Source organism: Bos indicus, chromosome 2 (assembly GCF_029378745.1).
Source record: "Bos indicus isolate NIAB-ARS_2022 breed Sahiwal x Tharparkar chromosome 2, NIAB-ARS_B.indTharparkar_mat_pri_1.0, whole genome shotgun sequence".
NCBI classification, from domain to species: domain Eukaryota; kingdom Metazoa; phylum Chordata; class Mammalia; order Artiodactyla; family Bovidae; genus Bos; species Bos indicus.
In genome coordinates this window covers 76,419,418-76,434,038 of record NC_091761.1, presented here as the reverse complement: position 1 = coordinate 76,434,038, position 14,621 = coordinate 76,419,418, and the positions used below count along the sequence as shown (strand labels likewise).

The window sequence follows — 14,621 nt, the reverse complement described above, 5'->3', positions numbered from 1 at the left end:
CAGTCAGGACGGCGGTGTATGGAGGGTGGGGGCTGTAAAGGGATGTTACTAATGGTAGACAGAAGAACTCTCAGTACATTCATGTTTAAAAAAAAAAAAAAGAGGGTATTTGTTTTCACCTAAAATCCCAGTTAGAAGGCCCTTCCTACAAAAGTTACCAGAATTTTGCACTTGTTATCTGCTTAGCCCTCTTTCGCCAAGCAAACAGTGATTTCAGCAGAGGACACACACAGGCAGGAAACTGAGATCAGAATCTCCAGCCAGAAATTTGTAGGCGGCAGTGCACGGTGCAAACACTGAGTAATGCAGGACAGCTACACCTGCACAGCATTGAGGATAACACGCCTGGACCTCCCTTCTCCGGTGTACAGTCCTCACCCCTATAAAAACCACCTTTCCTCTCAGATTCTCTCCTAGTGCTCTGCGTATGTGCTTCCTGCCTTTCATATTTGGGAACATAAATGTCTATTTATATACACGTTTATTTGATCAAACAATCATGTAAATAAACATATGCTTCTGAATATGAGATTTTCCAAATAAGGAGATGAATGGATGAATGGCCCATAATAGTACAGGGCAGGCCCAGGACCCAAGGACACAAGGAAGTAGGAAAAAACCAGCCACTCTCTGAATTGTTCACTCCTGAATCCACAAGACAAAAAACGTGCCTTGCACATAGTAGATGCTGAGAAAAGATTTGTATAATGAATGGTTGGGTCACAAAAGAAGATTAGTAGACCTTGGGCAGCCCCTCAGCAAGTGAGAAGGTCAAATACACCAGGACCCACTGGACACTGCCATACATGTGCACTGTGTGTGACCATCTGCATATGTACGCACATATAAAGGCTGGAGCTTGTAAGTTCGATTCTCATTTCAGAGTGTGAGGTTCTGTCATTGTAACACAAGTGTTTGGTCCAATCCATAAACCTTGCATTGTTTAAGAACCACATCTGAGATTTTATGTTTTTCTGAGCAGGGTTAGCTCCCTACCTAATTACGACAAAGAAAATTATGTTTTTCAGCATGTAGTTGGCAGGTATAAGGTGATGATAACACCTTGTCATAATAAAGTTAACGGTGTTCCTGATGCTTTCACAAGAGTTTACACACTAAAATCTGACACATTTAAGTTCTCTTGTGTAACTGTCTCCTTCAGGTTTGTTTTCTCCCTCTGCATTTTCCACATATTGAGATCTCTCTTCGTTTGGTCCACAGATCTCTCTTAACATATCCTAATGTTAAGAGAGACAAGCCCTGCCATTGACTTAGTAAATCACACTGAAGGAATTTTTAAGATGAGGCACAGGAATAAGATACAGATGTGGAGAAGGGACATGTGGACACAGAAGGGGAAGGGGAGAGTGGGACAAATTGGGAGAGTAGGACTGAGTATATATACTCAGAGGGAAAGAGAGAGAGAGAGAGTGTGTGTGTGTATATGTATACACACACACACACACACACATATATATATATATATATATATATATATATATATATATATATATACATGTATTTCCCTGGTGGCTCAGATGGTAAAGCGTCTGTCTACAATGCAGGAGACCCAGGTTTGATCCCTCGGTTGGGATGATCCCCTGGAGAAGGAAATGGCAACCTACTCCAGTACTATTACCTGGAAAATCCCATGGATGGAGGAGCCTAGTAGGCTACAGTCCATGAGGTCGCACAGAGTCGGACACGACTGAGCAACTTCACTTCATATACATACATATAGACATATGTATGTACATATATATATATATATATATGCTGCTAAGTCACTTCAGTCGTGTCCGACTCTGTGCGACCCCATAGACAGCAGCCCACCAGGCTTCTCCATCCCTAGGATTCTCCAGGCAAGAGTACTGAGGTGGGTTGCCATTTCCTTCTTCAATGCATGCATGCATGCAAAGTCGCTTCAGTCGTGTCTGATTCTGTGCAACCCCATGGTCAGCAGCCCACCAGGCTCCTCTGTCCACTGGACTCTCTAGGCAAGAATACTGGAGTGGGTTGCCATTTCCTTCTCCATATATATATATATATACTACCAGGTGTAAAATAGATAACTAGTGGGAACTTTGTGTAGAGCACAGGGAGCTCAGCTCCATGCTCTGCAATGACCGAGAGGGGTGGGATAGGAGAGAGGAAGGGAGGCTCAGGAGGGAGGGGATATGTGTATACATACAGCTGATTCACTTCATTGCACAGCAGTAACTAACAACACTGTAAATCAATTATACTCCAAAAATAAAATTTTTAAAAAAGAAACAAAAGAAAATTATGAGTTTTGAAAGGAAAAAGATTTTACCACATATATTTAAAAATAAGATGAAGCAAAAGCTGGAGGGAATATTTTAAACCTATAACTTGAACAAAGTGCAAATATTAATCATTTATCTGAAAAATAAAATAGGTTATATAGGTAGGTAAATTATTCAGAAAGGTGTCATTCTTTTCTGCCTGTATATGGGTTATCTAAAAATCTGAGACATGTACAGCCCCATCCATTTCTGTCCATCTTACTTTTAACTTTAAGAACTTTCATCCTCCTAATCTCAGTCAATCCTTGCCTAATTCCAAGAGGGAAGCAGTAATGGTATCACCTAGTTCTTATTTTACAACCTGTAGTGATAAAACAGATGCACTGTCCCCATCTGACAACTGAGGGAGCCGAAACAGGAGGAGGTTAAGTCCAACGTTAGGGTAAAATGTAAACATAAGGGGTTCACCACCTTGAGACCCTGAGTTTGCTTTCATTTGGAGGTAAATTATTAAATAAACATTAAAGTCTGTTTCCTCACCTGCCAAGCTGGGAAGCCAATATTCCCTTTGGGCGCTGTGAGAGTTGCATTGAATGGCATATTATCACACTGCCCATGTCCTGGAAGCAGGGAGCAGAGGGTCTAACTCAGCATTCAGAAGTCTATGTCCCTGGAAAACCTAGGAGGCTGGATTCCTGTCCTGTGAACTTCCTGTGATATATCTTAATACAAGATTAAAATAACATAGGGCTAATTTTAAATTTTGGTTTCACTGTAGAAATGGGTGAGGACATTTTATCAGAGGTCAGATTTGCTTTTTTCCCCAACTAAAATCATATTAAGCTCCTTTTCTCTTCCAAATGAATCTGTAAATGGTACTTACAGTACATCACCAATGAATTCTTTTAGACTAAATAAAAACAGTATTCAAGGCTACTGGTGCTTCACCTCAGCATCCTAGCAAGTGGACATCCATGCAGAAGAGAAAAACCTGAATATGACATTGGCTGTGTAGAAGGACACTCTTTGGAGAATGGGAAAATGGATGGACAGCCCTTATCAGGGTTTTGGATGGAAGTTAAATAAGATCATGATTGGGACTTCCCTGGCTGTCCAGTGGTTAAGACTCTGTGCTTCCAATTCAGGTGGCACGGGTTCAGTCCCTGGTTGGGGAACCAAGATCCCACAAACTACATAGCATGGCCAAAACATTTAAATTGGTAAAAAATCATGATTGATAGAATGGATAAACAACATGGTCCTAGTATGTAGCACAGATAATTATATTCAATATCCTGTGCTAAGCCATCACAAAAGTATTTTAAAAAGAATATATGAATACCAGACATGAAATAATGGACTGGTTCAAAATTGGGACAGGATTATGTCAAGGCTGTCACCTGATTATTTAATTTATACACAGAGTACATCATGCAAAATGCTGGACTGGATGAAGCCCAAGCTGGAATTCAGATTGTCGGGAGAAATATCAATAACCTCAGACATGCAGGTTGACATGCAGATGTCAGACATGCAGATGACACCACCTAATGGCAGAAAGCAAAGAGGAACTAAAGAGCCTTCTGAAGAGGGTGAAAGAAGAGAATGAAAAAGTTGGCTTAACACTCAACATTCAAATAATGAAGATCATGGCATTTGGTTCCATCATTTCATGGCAAATACATGGGGAAACAATGGAAATGGTAACAGACTTTGTTTTCTTGGGCTCCAAAATCATTGCTGACAGTAACTGAAGCCATGAAATTAAAAGACCTCTTGCTCCTTGGAAGAAAAGCTATGACAAACCTTGACAGCCTATTAAAAAAAGAGACATTACTTTGCCGACAAAGGTCCATATAGTCAAAGTGATGATTTTTCCAGTAATCATGTAGGGATGTTAGAGTTGGACTACAAAGAAGGCTAAGTGCTTAAGAATTGATACCTTTGAACTGTGGTGCTGGAGAAGACTCTTGAGAGTCCCTTGGATGGCAAGGAGATCAAACCAGTCAACCCTAAAGGATATCAACCCTGAATATTCATTGGAGGACTGATGCTGAAGCTAAAGTTCCAATACTTGGGCCACCTGATTCAAAGAGCCAATTCACTGGAAAAGACCCCAATGCTGGGAAAGATTGAGGACAAGAGGAGAAGGGAGGGAAAGTGACAGAAAATGATATTGTTGGATGGCATCACTGACTCAATAGACATGAGTTTGAGCAAATTCCAGGAGATAGTGAAGGACAGGGAAGCCTGGGGTGCTGCAGTCCATGGGGTTGCAGGGTCAGACATGACTGAGTGACTGAACAACAACAACCATATGTATAACTGAATCACTTTGCTGTACAGCAGAAATTAACACAACACTGTAAGTCAACTATACTTCAGTAAAAAATATTGATCATGATTGCATGAAAGGAGTAAATATGGAAGAATCTTTTCTTATTATTAATTTAGAAATGTTTTCTGCAGGCTTAAATATAAACAGTGCCTCACAGATGTAACTTAAGAACCTCAAACAAGCTTTTATTCACATTTCATTTTAGATCAGAATTTTTCCTTGCCTGCTGCGTTGTCTGAAACATCAGCCATTCTTGGACAGTTATTTCTTAGGAGGAATGATCCAAGCACCTATTTGTTCAGAGCAGCATATTCTTACCCGCATCTGAATGCAGACATCTCACCTCAGCCTCATTCCTAGAGCTCTCGGAATGAAACCCTCATCTTTGGAAGAGCTTGTCATTATTCACGCAGATCTTGCTCTGGCTTTGTTTTCAGCACAAACATTTCAGATGACCAGTTGGCAAGGGAAGAGACTCACCATCTTCAGATGGGACAGAATGAAGTGCTAACCTTGATTTGTCAGCATAATTATACATGAAGCAAAGGGACCCTGATGCCCTTCCCCACACACAGGGAGACCAGTGCTGTTTTCCATCAAGATAATGATCCCATTTTCTTATGCAAATGAGTGATGAGAGAGATGAGCTTGGCCACAGAACACAGATGCAGTTGTTCAAAGTCATTTATGCAAATCAAACCCAGGCATCAAGTCCTCCAAAGCCCCTATTTCCTGCTGACATTCAGCGGAGTCTAAGAGAGGTGAGGGGAGTTGCCCTTATTAAAGGTGTGGATGAATAAACCAGTACTTTCCCTGTCTAGTTCTAGATGGGGAGGATGTTCTTCCCAAATCAGCTCAAAATCTACCAACCCAAGACGGCCCTGACAAATTAGTCCTGAGGTGGCTCCTCTATTCCCTAATCAGCCCAAAGAAAGAGAGAAAGGTGATCTCTTGGTGGAAGCTTTCAGCTTCTGAGTCTCTTTCAGTGTGCTTGCTTCAAGGTTCTGACAAGGAACGGCATGATGACAACCCCTCAGGCTTCAGTGCTGGCCCATCCATTGTAGCTCATATCCCTTCTCCTCCTGGGTTAGTACAACATTTGTGACATGAATGCAAGAAGGAAACACATCATTTTCTACTTTGCAGTCCTGCTGAAGCATGTAGGATGCCTCCTAGCTAAGAAGTCAGAGGTAGTACAGTGAAAGGACAGGTCTGATCTCTTCCACCAGACTCCTTGGTCTGTAGCCAGGCTCTGCCATAGACTTGCTGCGTGACCTTGGACACATTACTTAGTGCCACTCTGCTTCAATCTCATTCTGTAAAATGGAGTTAACAGTCTTACCTACTTCATTGGTGGCAGTAAGGATCTATGTATCTATCTACCTACCATCTGTTATCTATCTGTCTATCTATGATCTACCCCCCCTCTCATGCGCACACACACACACACACACACACACACACATTTATGAGGTCCGAGCACACAGGAAGCATTATTTAAGAATTAACTACTAATATGATCTGTTATTCAAATTTTAAACTGTGTGCTGCCAAGTTCCCTATGGCTTTGACTTTAAGTTCTTGTTTACACACTAATGTCAAAGCAGCCTTTCCCATCAAGGCAAACAAATGTATAGCACGCCACCCATTCAGAGGCCCAGACTTATGCTTTCCACCCTACCTGGAAGAGTCCTACTTTACCACCCTAAACCCAGTCCATGTTCCCAGTTCCTCTTGAAACCTCATTTCCTCTGTGATACTCCTGTGACCTCCTCTGGCTCCACAAGCCCGTCTTTTCTCTTTCCCTGGCCTCTAGGTAATAAACCCTCTATATGAATATGCATTGAAGGATTGGAGAAATCAAGATTCGAATCCTGGCTCCATCAAATACCAAAAATGTGACCTTGAGCAGATAACCAAATTTTCATAAGCACTGGAAGAGCTCTTATTTCTTAAATAATGCTAATGAATAAACCAATGGCTCTTAAATCTGGGTGTGCATCAGAATCAGCCCGGGGGTGGCAGCACTCAGGCTGACCCCCATGCTTTTGTTCCAGAAAGTATGGGATGGGTCCTCGGGATATGCAGTTAGGGCAATTTGCCAGGTGATTCTGGGGCTGTTGGTCTGGAACTACACTTTGAGAAGAACTTAGAGAATCTGGCAGAACTGTGGAGTGAATTAAATGAAATCATACTCAGAGAATGTTTGCTCAGTAACTGTTATGTAAAATATAACCTTTCCATGTCCCCCATGAAATAGACTACAAATGACAAATAAAAACAGCAGAAGTGCTCTTGTTTGGATTGAGGGCCCATCCCATGAGATAAGGGAGAACACACCATATTGTAACATTTCTCACTTTGGAGTTGGAAACTTAGATTGTGTGGGCTGTGCCCTTACAGTAGTTTTTCTGGCACCCAATGTACAAGCTTTCAATTGGAGAGAAAATGGAAAACATATGCATTACCCTGCTATGTAAGATTTTTATGTAGCCTACTGTTTTGAACAAACACCCACACACTGGGTGGGTTTTAGCAGAAGTCTGTTTGTTAGAGGTCATCCCACTGAACATTTCCCTTTGTTCAGTGTTCACGACTCCCAGCTCTGAACCAGGAAGGTAAGAATCTTGACCAAAGAGTTGAGCATATGCTATGGGCTTCCCTTGTGGCTCAGCCAGTAACGAATCTGCCTGCAATGCAAGAGACCTAGGTTTGATCCCTGGGATGGCAAGATCCCTGGAGAAGGGAAAGGCTACCCACTCTAGTATCTGGCCTGGAGAATTTCATGGACTGTATAGTCCATGGGGTCACAAAGAGTCGGACATGACTGAGCAACCACCAAACTGTAGGAAGTGTCTTAAAAGAATGTGCGTTGGAAGAAAAGGAAATCATTATGGAATGAGAAGCTACATTTCCTAACTTATTTGGCTGTAGGAAACTTAAAGCAGTTTCCCACATGGGATTCACTTGCTGGAACAAGCAAATTGTTTATTATTTTTTAGCTTTATACTTTATATTGGACTATAGTTGGTTAACAGTGCTGTGTTAGTTTCATGTGTACAGACAGGTGATTCAGTTATACATATACATGTATCTATTCTTTTTCAAATTCTTTTCCCATTGAGGTTGTTACCTAAGAATGAGCAGAGTCGATATAAGTGAATTTACCTATAAAACAGAAACAGACTGACAGACTTAGAGAATGAATTTATGATTACCAGGCTAGTGGGCTTCCTGGGTGGTGCTAGTGGTGAACCTGCCTGCCAGTGCAAGAGATGTAAGAGCTTTGGGTTCAATCCCTGGGTTGAGAAGATCCCCCGGAGGAGGGCATGGGAACCCACTCTAGTACTCTTGCCTGGAGAATCCCATGGACAGAGGAACCTGGTGGACTAGGGTGGCAAAGAGCTGGACACAAATGAGCACATACTCACTGACCAGACCAGAAGGGTTGGGGGAAGGGGGAAGGAATACATTGGGAGTTTGGGATCGACATGCACACACTGCTATCTTTAAAATGGATAACCAACAAGGAGCTACTGTATAGTACAGATTGTTTCATTTTAGAAAATGTTAAGAGCAAAACTGTCTCTACAGGAAATTACAGCAAAGGCCCCAGGAGCAGAGGTCCCTCTTTGGTACCTGTCTTTGCCACACTCCACAAAACAGTTATCTCCTTCTATGAAAAAATCTAAGCTGTGTGATCTCCAGGGAACATCTGCAATATCACCAATAAGGAAGGAACACAGGAAATGGGACCCATTTCCAGGAAAACTTTACCAGGCACCAGAAGACCCAGTGTGATCAGTAGTCTCTGCCCATTTTCTTTTTAGAGAGATTTCATCTATTTATTTTTAATTTATTAAATTAAAAATAAAATAAAATAATGTATAATTTTTTCTTTGGATGCATCAGGTCTTAGTTGTACATGGGATCCTCGCTGCATCATGCAGAATCTTTTGCTGTGGTGCACAGACTCTTTAGTCGCCCTGCAGCAAGAGGGATCTTAGTTCCCAGACCAGGCACCAAACCCAGGTCCTCTGCATTGCAAGGTGGATTTTTAACCACTGGGCCACCAGGGAAGTCCCTCGGTTGATCTTTACTAAGGTTTTTGGCAATATTTTTGATGGGTGAGGTCACTCTTATTTTTATGGTGCCACACCCTCCTTGACCCCTACAAAATCTGAGCCTAATCTAGAAGGAAAAACCAAGCTCTGATTTTCAGAGGGACCAGCAAATAAAATAACTGTCCTCAAAATAACAAAAAGACAAGTAATGTTCATTGGCAGCTGGAGCTGCCCAAACTCTGGCATCTCCTCTCTGTGCTTGGGTTCTCAAACCCAACCTTCCTTCCTCCAAAAACAGCCCTTCACACAAACACCTCTGAAGATCTGACTGTTTTCGTTTGTATTCACAAAGGTATTGCTTGTAGTGGGAAGCAGAGGAGAGGCTGAGTGCCAAAGGGAAGTCTGGAGGAAGATGGAATTCAGTTGCCACCAAAAGTGTCCCTTGGACTCATTTCAATGACCTTTGAAGAGGAAGACTGAGATAGAGCTTCTGGAACTTTCTAGAGGCCCTTTAATACTCTGATCAGGAAGGCAGTTGCTTGAGAGCCCAGTAGGAGCAACACCTAGATACTTGCTCCATTATTATAGGCAATCCTTGCAATCACACTGCCTCTAGGATTAGAGGGTTTAGGCAGTGCTTCTCAAAGTCTGGTCCCAGTTGCACCCTGGAATTTGTTAGAAATGCAAATTCTTTGGCCCACAGTAAAAATCAGAAATTCTAAGGGTGGAGCTCAGCAATTTAGGTTCTAACTACCCTTCCTGGTGATTCTGATGCAAACAGTCTAGGATCTGCCAGTAACATTTAAGGAGGGGTTCATTCCCAGGTTCACGTAAATTCAGGGTCTGCAGGCATGAACAGGCATGAACCTGGAAATAAGAATCACCTCAAATTGTGTGCCCTGGACACATCACATGCTCACCTTACCCTACCCAGGCCCAGTGATTGTCCTAAAGAATCTCTGGGCGATCTCTTTAGGAGAATCCAGAGATCACTGGACCTGGGCTCCAAAATTGATTGGTATCTTCCTAATAGGGAATGGTTGGTGCCTCAGAGGTGCAGCTCAAAGAGAACTGAAGCCCAAGGAAAATCACTGAGCATTGATCTGAGGGCACATATGAGGTCTCTCTAGGCTTCCCTGTTGGCTCAGATGGTTAAGAATCTGCCTGCAATGCAGGAGACCTGGGTTCAATCCCTGGGTTGGGAAGATCCCCTGGGGGAGGGTATGGCAACCCACTCCAGTATTCTCACCTGGAGAATCCCCAGAGGATCCTGGCAGGCTACAGTACATGGGGTCGCAAAGAGTTGGACATGGCTGAGTAACTAAACACAGCACAGCACATGAGGTCTATCTATGGAGATCCAGCGCAGAAACTACAGGAGATACCTTGGCCATAGTGGGGAAATATCAGAGGGAGACCTGAGCTTCTCCTCCCTGTGTAAATGGGAGAGTTAGCAAACCACTGGCTCTAGGAATTCACATGGCAAAATCACTGAGCATCTACCGTCTACTGGACACACAACTGAGTGCCTGACTTCTTGTGCTCTCTCATTTAACTTTCAAGACAAAGGTTCTATTATCCTAGCTTTGCAAAAGAAGAGACAGACAAAAAAGGTTAAATCCTATGCATCCTATTTCAAGCTGACAAGTAACAGACAGGGAATTAAACATGCTCTCATGCCTCTCAAATCCACTGCCACCTGCACTGGAATTGATGGCTTTCTCCAGGTGTGACTTCCACTTCCCCTCACTGATTCATCAGCATCCCTGTTTGCTCCTCTAAGTTTGGGTTCACACCTTGAATCCTTTTTCCTCTTGGGATGACGTCTTAGACAGCATTTGGTGATTAGTTTCTTCAGCCCTGGACGTTGAACCCTGCAGGACTGGATATGGCTCCCGGAATTAACTGCTTGGATTCTTCCACATAAGTCCTAGGAAGAAGCATTCCTTGACCTGGGCCAGCAAAAGTGGGACATCCTTACATCACTAAATCCTTGCCTGAATAGAGTTCCCTAATATTCTGCAATAACCTAAATGGGAAAATCATCTGGAAAAGAATAGATACATGCATATGTATAGCTGAATCACTTTGCTGTACACCTGAAACTAACACAGCAATATAAATCAACTATATTCTAATATAAAATAAAATTTAAAAATAAGGTACAAAGATATAATGTACTACATGGGGAATATAGCCAGTATTTTATAATAATTATAAGTGGAATGTAACCTTAATATTGTGATTACTATGTTGTACACTTGCAACATATATAATAAAAAGAAAAACTGTAGATTAAAAAAAAAGACCTTGCCTGACATTGCATACCATTTTGAATGCCTCCCTTTTAAAAGGAAGCTCATTGGGCACCTAAGGTTTACAAGAGATTTAATATATGGCACATCCCTGAACAACTTTTGTATGAATATGAGGTTACCTATTTAGATCCACAGGCACAAAGTGACTTCCATTTCCAGTTCAGATCCTTTTGGGTAGATAGTACAAGGGATAGAACCCTGGCAGTGTCTAACTCTGGATTGAAATTTCAGTCCTATGACCATGAAAAAGTGGACATAATCTCCAGATCTTAGTTTACTCCCTTGAAAAAATGGGATATTAGTGTTCTCATGCCCTCCTGCCTTCTATAGCTCTTACTACATCCTATTCTACTAAAGTATATATTGATACAATAAGAATGCCTCTTATTATTATTAAGATGGCCACTCACTTAAAAGTGTCTGTCACTCACTCAGTGTCTGTCTATGAGGTCAAATAACCAAAGGCATGATTCCGCTGTAAGCATACTTTGCTTGATGATGGTTTATAATACCAAGTTTGGCCTACTTTAAGCCCAAGAGCATGCAGGAGGTAAGTTTAGCCCATGAAGAACCATGTTTTGGGGTGTGGAGAACATGAGACTGGAGATTTAGCCTGCAAAGGACAGATGGTGGCTGAGCATCATATTCTAGAGGTATAAAGAGTACTGAAGGTGGTTGGGGTCTGTCAAGTCCCAACTGTGATTTCTTCAAGGGTTCTCTCAACTTGATCTTGGACTGTCAGACACTGGGCAGTCCTCCAAAGAGCCTCCTAAAGCCAGCATGTTCCTTGCTGCCAGGGCTGCTGTGGGCCAGTCCAGTTCCTCCACCTCCTTTCTTCCTCAAGGCCAGAAGCTTCAGCAAAGTGCCCATTATGGAGATGCAAATTATTGGTTTAAATCCTTCAGTCCTTGAGAAGGAACTCTCCCAGCTTTTACTCAAAATTTCAGCCATAAAAAAGAATGAAATAATGCCATTTGCAGCAACATGGATGGACCTAGAGACTATCACACTAAATAAAGTAAATCAGAGAGAAAGAAAAAGATCATATGACATCACTGTTATGTGGAATCTAAAATATGATACAAATGAACTTATTTACAAAGCAGAAACAGACTTCGTTGCTTTTCAGTGGCTAAGTTATATCTGACTCTTCGTGACCCCATGGACTTAGCATACCAGGTTCCTCTGTACTCCATTATCTCCCAGAGTTTGCTCAAATTCTTAAATATAGAGAAAACAAACTTACGGTTACCAAAGAAGGAAAAGGGGGGAGGAGAGATAAATTTGGAGTTTGGGACTAACACATACATACTTCTATATATAAAACAGGTAACCAACAATGACCTACTATAAACTATATACTGTGTACTATACTATACTCAATATTCTGTGAGAACCTATAATGGAAAAGGTTCTGAAAAAGAATCAGCTATGCATATGTATAACTGAATCACTTTTCTGTACACCTAAAACTAACACAATGTTGTAAATCAACCATATTCCAATATAAAATTAAATATTTTTATGAAAATAAAATACAACTGTACTCAAAGTATGACATTGGAATGTGTGCTTATTTGCTCATTGTTCAACTCTTTGTGACTCTTTTGGACTGTAGCCCACCAAGCTCCTCTGAATATGGCATTGTTCAGATAAGAGTACTGGAGTGGGTTGCCATTTCCTTCTCCATGATATTTGAATATATTTTCATCAAAAGCATATATTAAAGGTAAGAAATTTAAAAATCAAAATTATTTTTGTTGTGTTTTCACAAAATTTTCTTCTGAAGTCTTAAAGCTCACTGTTACAAATAAAAGATAAAATAGGAATCATAGTTAATGAAAACTAACATTTTTAATCAAAAAGATTTAAAGTATCTAATGTTTTAAAGTACTCATTGAATTTCATTAAACCTCACTAAATTTTTCTGAAAAAAGCCACACACAGCCAGACTGTTCTCTACCCCCACGTGTCCCCACAAACCCCACCCCCACCCCAAGTGGCAAGCTCCTTGAAGGCACAACTTCCTTCGCACTTGTCCTTAAATCAGGTTCACATCGACTAGCATGTTAAAAACAAAATGCAAAACTCAGAAACCACCTGTTTTTCTAACCCCAACCCCCTCTCCAACCAAATGTTAAATAGAAGTTCAAGAAATAATTAATTAAGCAAAGCCTTTTACCAGTTTCCCTTCTGTTAGAGAGACTGTCTGGTAAATCAAGAAAAATGTCCCACTTACCCACTAAACTAAACACAATCCCTTATTATACAATTAACCAAAACACTATTGTATGTAATACAATTATACAGTCTACAATTACACAAAAGTAATGATGCAAAGTAGATGGCAATGGCATCCCATGTAATCAAAAATAATGAAAGCACCCTCAGTTAGAAATTAACTAATCATAAGAGATCCCTATTGATAAATTTTCCATCAATCTACACTTTGCAAAAGGCTGTCCTGTCTGATGAAGTGGGATACCCCCCAATCCCTTATCATTAATAACGACTATAGGAATGACAACCATTCTGCAAGATATCTTTTATTTTGAGATCTCTAAACTGGCATATTCTAATGAAGCATGCATTTTATTACCCACTTTTCCAGCTGGCCAAATAGGAAAAAAATGAAGCAGAAGAGCCTGGGAGTCTGTGTGATTTGTTGACAATCCCATGTGGAGTGGTATTAACAGAGAAACATGCATATAAATTTCCACCGAATTCTATCAGTCATTCCGAGCATGAGAGGAGATTATGGTCTGCAGAGCTGATTTCTGTGATGCTCAGTACAGGCACCTACTATTTCTCATCATTGTTCCCCCGGACTGGAGCAGTGACCTCTCTGTCTCTTGGCTGGTTCTTTTCCAATGCATCCTTCTCACTTTTCCTGAATACTCTTTTTACCAAACAAATCTGACTGCCTTCCTTCTTGAGTCTTCCTAGGGCATCAGGCTAAATGCCATACACATGCAAAGCTCTTTATAATTGACGCACATCCCCAGCCATATTCACATCATATGCTCTATCACCATGACCTATATTTTGTGGAATCTAAGACAACATTTACTGTAAGACATGACATTATTTTACAGGCTCCTAAGAAAAATAAACAGCCAATTAAACTACTATAAACCTTCAAAGGTAAGATGCATCACCATATTAGAGGTTTTTAAGTGAAAACTAAGCGTCTTGGGTAGACAAAAGGCTTGCAAACCATGATCCCCCTATTCTTATGGCATTTTGCATGCCACATCCTTCCAACTTATGAGTTACCATCACCCCCGCCCCTCAGCCAAGCCTGCCCATCTTGTAAGACTCAGCTCAACATCACTTCCTGAAAGCTGTCCTGACCTCCTCTGCCACTGTCATAGATCTCACAAATAAAGGTATACTTCTTGGATATTGATAGCATTTTATGGTGATGTCTAATTAATTCCCTGAAACATAAGCAGAGACTCTATACCAGCAACACAGAGGCAAACACTTAACACGTATTGCTAACTCATTCAGCAAAGGGCATCTTGACCTAGGTGAGTAGCACGGGCAGAAGGAAGGAGATAAAGTGCTAGAGAGAACACATGGGCCCCATGATTAACTTTGCTGAAAATTCAGAACCCCTCCTCTTTCATTT

At 41.2% G+C, this 14,621-nt stretch overlaps 1 protein-coding gene across 1 annotated transcript in view; it reads right to left on the bottom strand.

The window, feature by feature from the left end:
• The window catches only part of CNTNAP5 (contactin associated protein family member 5), a 1,031,770-nt gene that overhangs the window by 428,521 nt on the left and 588,628 nt on the right, over nucleotides 1-14,621 (bottom strand). The gene's annotated exons all lie outside the window — the stretch shown is intronic.